The sequence below is a fragment of the Neomonachus schauinslandi genome, chromosome 7 (assembly GCF_002201575.2).
Source record: "Neomonachus schauinslandi chromosome 7, ASM220157v2, whole genome shotgun sequence".
In the NCBI taxonomy this organism is placed as follows: Eukaryota; Metazoa; Chordata; class Mammalia; order Carnivora; family Phocidae; genus Neomonachus; species Neomonachus schauinslandi.
Genome location: NC_058409.1, coordinates 42,993,021 through 43,000,428, shown reverse-complemented (window position 1 = coordinate 43,000,428; position 7,408 = coordinate 42,993,021). Strand labels below are relative to the sequence as shown.

Here is a 7,408-nt window from a genome sequence, read left to right as displayed (position 1 = left end):
TTTTTTTTTTTCTTAACATATATTGCATTATTTGTTTCAGAGGTACAGATCTGAGATTCAACAGTCTTGCACAATTCACAGCGCTTACCAGAGCACATACCCTCCCCAGTGTCTATCACCCAGTCACCCCATCCCTCCCACCCCACCCCCCACTCCAGCAACCCTCAGTTTGTTTCCTGCGGTTAAGAATTCCTCATATCAGTGAGGTCATATGATACATGTCTTTCTCTGTTTGACTTATTTCACTCAACATAATACCCTCCAGTTCCATCCACGTCGTTGCAAATGGCAAGATCTCATTCCTTTTGATGGCTGCATAATATTCCATGGTATATAAATACCACATCTTTATCCATTCATCTGTCGATGGACATCTTGGCTCTTTCCACAGTTTGGCTATTGTGGACATTGCTGCTATAAACATCGGGGTGCACATACCCCTTAGGATCCCTACATTTGTATCTTTGGGGTAAATACCCAGTACTGCAATTGCTGGATTGTATGGGAACTCTCTCTTCAACTTTTTGAGGAACCTCTATCCTGTTTTCCAGAGTGGCTGCACCAGCTTGCATTCCCACTAACAGTGTAGGAGGCTTCCCCTTTCTCCGCATCCCCGCCAACATCTGTCGTTTCCTGACTTGTTAATTTTAGCCATTCTGACTGGTGTGAGGTGGTATCTCATTGAGGTTTTGATTTGGATTTCCCTGATGCCGAGCGATATTTAGCACTTTTTCATGTGTCTGTTGGCCATTTGAATGTCTTCTTTGGAAAAATGTCTGTTCATGTCTTCTGCCCATTTCTTGATTGGATTATTTGTTCTTTGGGTGTTGAGTTTGATGAGTTCTTTATAGATTTTGGATACTAGCCCTTTATCCGATATGTCATTTGCAAATATCTTCTCCCATTCTGTTGGTTGTCTTTTGGTTTTGTTGACTGTTTCCTTTGCTTTGCAAATGCTTTTTATCTTGATGAAGTCCCAATAGTTCATTTTTGCCCTTGCTTCCCTTGCCTTTGGCGATGTTTCTAGGAAGAAGTTGCTTCGGCTGAGGTCAAAGAGGTTGCTGCCTGTGTTCTCCTTTAGGATTTTGATGGACTCCTGTCTCACATTGAGGTCTTTCAACCATTTGGAGTCTGTTTTTGTGTGTCGTGTAAGGAAATGGTCCAGTTTCATTCTTCTGCATGTGGCTGTCCAATTTGCCCAACACCATTTGTTGAAGAGACTGTCTTTTTCCCATTGGACATTCTTTCCTGGAAAGCACCTCAATTTTACCAGAACTTCTCAGGGAGTCAGTTCAGTTGTCAAATTTATTCTACTTGAGATCTTTGATCTTAAATCAAGATTCTGGAAGCACAGAAAACAATAGGAAATTTTTTTTAAAAAGTGAGACTTCCTGCTTTATCAGTGATCTCCGTCATCATTGTAGATGCTTTAACCTCATTATAAAATGTATAAATGTTTCCTGGAGCATAATTCAGTTGTGTCTTACAACTTTTACCAGGTAAATCACAAAATTTGTGACTAGTCGTCTCTTTACTTACCTTCCCCAGCTTACCTTTCCATCTCCCTGTCCCCACTTATCATTTTGCCCTTCTCCCAAGATCGCCCTCAACCCAGTCTTCAGGAAAAGCTTGGGAAAATCATTGGCGTATAAAGAGTAGGCTTTTACTTCCTCCTTTCATGACTCCCTTTACTGTTTCAAACCATGTACAGCTCCATTTTCTAAAGCACCAAAGTCTTATCTGAAAATAACATTTTATGGACTAGGTAAATTTTTTTGCCAAAAATCAAATGACAGACTCTAAGTCATTACATGATGAATATGGAAGTTAATTAGAAACTTATTCATCTTCATTGAAATAGCTTTCGCTTTTGTAACCCACATACAAATACAGTTGACCCTTGAACAATGTGGGGATTAGGAGTGCCCACCCATGCGCAGTTGAACGTCCGTGTATAACTCCCCCCAAACTTAACTACTAACAGCTTACTGTTCACTGGAAGCCTTACTGATAACATAAACAGTCAATTGACACATATTTTGTATGTTGTATGTATTATATACTGTATTCTTATAATAAAGTAAGCTAGAGAAAAGAAAATGTTATTAAGAAAATAATAAGGAAGGGCACCTGGGTGGCTCAGTCGATTAAGTCTCCACCTTCGGCTCAGGTCATGATCCCAGGGTGCTGGGATCGAGTTCCGCGTTGGGCTCCCTGCTCAGTGAGAAGTCTGCTTTTCCCTCTGCCCCTCCCCTCTGCTCCTGCTCTCTCTCTCTCTTTTTTCCTCTCTCTCTCTCAAATGAAATCTTAAAAAAAAAGAAAATCAGAAGGAAGAGAAAATACATTGACAGTACTATACTGTATTTATCAATGAAAATCTGCATGTAAAGTGGACCCATGTAGTTCAAACCCCTGTTGTTTAAGGGTCAACCGTAGTTCATCATTTTAATAGAAATAATGAGGAGAAAGAAAATTGCTTTTATAAAAACGGCTTTAATCTACTGATTCTTTGAACTTGATTCTGAGTTACCTCTACCATCTGATGCAAGTGGTAAAGTTTAAAACCCTTACAGCTGTCACTGAATTTGAGAACTAGAATGGACATGACCAATTGTCTAGTCCAGTTTCCTCCTTCTCTTGAGGCCTATAGGGGTGAACTGACTTGATCAGGTTTGCCGTGCTCGTCTGTGGCAAGTTCAGCTAGAGGTAGAGTCTGGTGTCTCTGCGCTCCCGGGCCAGGTGCTAGAGCATGATAGCACCATTCTCACAATGTTTTTGGTACTAAGAAGGAAGGAAATGGAATAAATATCCTGGAGAAAAAAAACAGGAAGCACATTTCAACACTCAGTGCTGTATTTTGTAGTTTGGCTCATGATGTGAAGTAAAAACAATTGTATGATTCCTTATTTCAGATCCCTAGTTTAAGGGATAAATAAGTAAAACAAAGGTGTTTTTTTTTTTTTTTTAATCATGAACAAATCTCTTTTGTTCCCTTTGCTATAAAGATTTTCTCTCCAAATAATATGTCATGGAAAAAAATCACATTCTCAAGCTCTGTCTTGTTCTTTGTTGACATAGGATCTTTTCCTTCTAAGTGTGACTGAGAATTTTGAAGTATTTTACAGGTAATGTAATTCTTCTTTCTTGACAGAGTAGCCGAATTACAACATAATTATTTTTGGAAGTAAGTGGGAACAGAGACCATAGTTCTCACTAGTTTTTAGAATTCTGAAGTGTTTCATGGACTGAGTAAATATAATCCATAATGATAAGTGCCATTAAGAATCAACATAAATAAATTAAAAATTCATTTTATAAGATATGAGCTTTGATAAAGATGTCTTATTAGAAAATTTCTAGTGTGAAATGAAAACCAGCTATCAACAGAATCAGTAAAAATCCAGTCTTAATAGTTTTTTTTTTTCTGTGTGTGGAATACACGGAATGAAAAGGTCATTCAGAAGAGTAAAAGTATGAGAATTAAAATTTTTTTTGAAAAAAATTTATTTTTAAAGGAGACCATAGGTGACCTTGATCTACCAGAGATTTAAACTTAGTATTAATTGACTGTAATCACAATGGTGTAGTATTGCATAGGAAGACACAAATAGCTCAGTGGGATAAAAAAGAGAGTTCAGAACAGAATCAAGAAAGATACTATGTAAGGTAACTTAGTATTTCAATTCATCGAAAAAAGGGTGACATAATTGGCTCTCCATTTGGAAGAAAATAAAGTTAGAGGTGTTTTCCTCCCACCATAAAAAATTCTAGTTGAAGATTCAAATATTTAAAAAAAATCCCTCTAAAATATTAAAAGAAAGCTTTGATAAATATTTTTAATACCGCTGGATGGGGATATCTCTAACTTCCTTCCCCTATAGGGGAAAATCCTGAAGCTATAAAGAAAATAAAGATATATTTGTTTCATTAACATCACCATCAACAACAAAACCTTCATATAGCTAGAGACCACATAAATTGATAAGCCAGGAGAAAACATTTCTAATACATTTTTTAAAGGGATTAAGATTCCATATTCATTCATTCAGAACACCTTTATTAAGCACATGCACCATATGAGAGGCACTGTCCTCAGTTGTAGAGATACTGAACTGAGCAAAATAGACTAACTTTCCTGACTTCTAGGCACTTTGACTTAAATGCTAGATTTAAACATTTTAAAAAATTGGTTAAGAAAAAGAGGGAGACAACCCAATAGAAAAAGGTCAAGTCTCAGATAAATAAATGAAACTTACTTAAGATGAAGATAGGAACATGAAAACAAAATACAGACATATCATTTCTTAAACACAGATTGGCAGAAATGAGAATGGTAACATCTAGTGACGGCCCCAGATAAGGCAGCATGCTCTGATATTGCTGGTAGGACTGTGAATTGTTACATCTGATCTAAATATGCTGATAAAATTTAGAAATCCATTCTATCACAAATAAATAAAAGCATTGGTCCTTTATTTATTCAGTTGAAAGAGAGAGAGAGAGAGATGTGCAAGTGCGGGGGAGGAAGAAGGACAAGGTCGGGCCAACTCCATGCAGAGCACGGAGCCAACTCCACCTGAGGCGGGGCTCGATCTCAGGACGCTGACATCATGACCTGACATGAAATCAAGAGTCGGATGCTTAAGCAACTGAGTCACCCATGTGCCCCAGGGTTTTTAAAGTAATATTTTGAAACAACAAAGTGGAAACAGATCCATGCCCATCAGTTAGAAAATGCTCTAGTAGGGACATCTGGGTGGCTCAGTCGTTAAGCATCTCCCGTCGGCTCAGGTCATGGTCCCAGGGTCCTGGGATCGAGCCCCGCATCGGGCTCCCTGCTAGGGGGAAAGCCTGCTTCTCCCTCTCCCACTCCCTCTGCGTGTGTTTCCTCTTTCGCTGTGTCTCTCTCTGTCCAACAAATAAGTAAAATCTTAAAAAAAAAAAAGAAAATGGTTAAGTAAAATGGCACTCATTTATTCATAAGAATAGGCTAGATCTACAGGTATTGACACAGAAAGACATCTGTGCTGTGTTCAGTGCAAAAACAAGTTGGGGAATGTGTACAATAGGATTGATCACATTTCTTAAAAAAGGAAGCAAACAACAATACTAATAATAAGTAACATACATTAAAAAGGGAAAATTCTATATGTGTGTGTATGTTTGATAGGTATGTGGGATCGGAGAGAGACTGGGCAATCTCTTTTATATATGCTTCTGCATTTAATTTGTTACAATGTGCATTATTACTTACCTAATTAAAATAAGTAGAGGAACTACTCACCAGCTTGAATCAATTAATAGGCATATTTACTTCTGGTTTGAAATATGGGATTCCAGGGACCCATGTCTTCATTACATTTATTGCATAATGTATAAAGTACTATGCATTAAGTTTAATTGATAATGATTATGATAATTCAATAAACATAAATGAAAATCTTTTTTATTAACTCTTCTTCCCTCCCCACTCCCAACGTGCTTGATCAGGACTAACATGAAGGCTAGATGTCAGCAGAGAATTAAAACAACAACAATGATTAAAAATATGTGGAGACTGTTTAAAACTATGTTTGTGTTCATACGTATAGGTGACATAATGAAATGAGTACAACTCAGTGAGTTTTCATATGAGCACCCCATGTAACTGATACCCAGCTCAAGATACGAAACATTCCTAATGCTCCCCTTGCCTTTCTCCGTCTTGACCTCCATACAAAGTAACCACTGTTATGATTTCTAATACCATGGATTAGTTTTGCCTGCTTTTTGACTTCATGTAAATAGAATCATATAGTTTTTTGTTTTTTTTTTTTTAAGTAGGCTTCATGCCCAGTGTGTAGCCCAACACAGGGCTTGAACTCACGACCCTGAGATAAAGACCTGAGCTGAGACTAAGAGTTGGATGCTCAACCAACTGAGCCACCCATGCACCCCAAGCCTTGAAAATCTTTTACTTACAACCTTCCCACTCAAAAGAAAAAAATAACTTTTAAAAATGTATTCTATTCATTCAGTAAGTATTTACTGGAGATATTACCACCAAGTTGTCCCTTCATGTGAACTTAATGGATTCTTACATTCATGAGAAACAAACGATCAGAACTATGGCTAAAACTGAGCCCAATATGCCTAATTCACTTCTTAGGACCCTATGTTTAATATGATTTAACTTCACTCAACAAATATGTACTGTTTATTACATGAAAAGCATTATAGGGAGAGAAGAAAAGAGAGATGTATGAGACATAGTGCCTGATGTCAAAACATGTTTAAAAATTCGGCAAAATATTTTCCTATTTAAAAAAACAAAACCTAGACATCCACGCCTTCATCAGCCTTCCCTAGATTAAATGAAATGTTCACATATGGTATCCTTCCTACATAATTACACCAGCAGCTTTTTCGGACCCTAGGCTTCCTGCCTCACAGTCTTACTCTCATAACCATTCTCCCTTCTCCCAGCCTTCTCTTTCAGGTCTATCACTGCACAAACTGAATCTTTCCTTCTCACCCCCCTTCCCACTGAAGCCAGAAAATCTTTTTCTAACAACTACAGTTCTGATCTTGGCATATTCTTTTTATTTTTCCCACTTCTGGCTCCTGTTTTCCCTTCTGATCAGGCCTTTTCTTCCAGGTTTCTCTTCATTCCTCCTGCCCAACCCTGTCTGAAATGATGGTCCACTCTTCTTCCACACAACACCGGAGATGTACAGGACCAAGGTGGGGTCCGTGCAAGCACACACCCTGGACATAGAGCATAGTGCCCGACATACAGTAAGGATTCAGCAAGCAAATGCTTAATTGGTCTTTCACTTTTTCTACTTTCTTTAACTACCTTCTAACTTGTTGCAATTGAATTCCACTCTGATTCCGAATCATGTCTTCCTTGTAGCCAAATGCAAACATCTTTTCGCCTTGGGTATATATTAATCTTTCTACTTAATTTGACACTGTTATATGCCATCCTCCAAATTAAGTTGGTCCAGATTTAAACAGTTTTTTAACATCTTAAAAACACACAAGAAACAAGGCAAGCCCATGTAGGATAACATTTAACTAGAATTTCTAAAACAAAAGAAAACAAAAAACTCAAGACACAAACGAAAAGACAGACACTCCAATAGAAAAAAAAAATGGAAAATGACTTGAACAGGCATTTCACATGAAAAGATCTTCAAATTTACCATAATATATGCAAAGATGTTCAACCTTATTAATTAGAAGTGAAACACAAAAGAAATCCACAATGCAATACCACTACGTGCCTACAGAATGGCTAGAATGAAGATAGTCAGTACTAAGTGCTGATGAGAATATGGAGCAACTGGAAACCTCATACATTGCTGGCGGGAATATAAATCAGTACAACCACTTTGGAAAACAGATTGGTAACCTCAACAAAAGT

General features: G+C 37.6%; 1 protein-coding gene across 1 annotated transcript in view; it reads left to right on the top strand.

The window, feature by feature from the left end:
- Positions 1–7,408, top strand: part of DEPDC1B (DEP domain containing 1B) — an 81,398-nt gene that overhangs the window by 2,450 nt on the left and 71,540 nt on the right. The gene's annotated exons all lie outside the window — the stretch shown is intronic.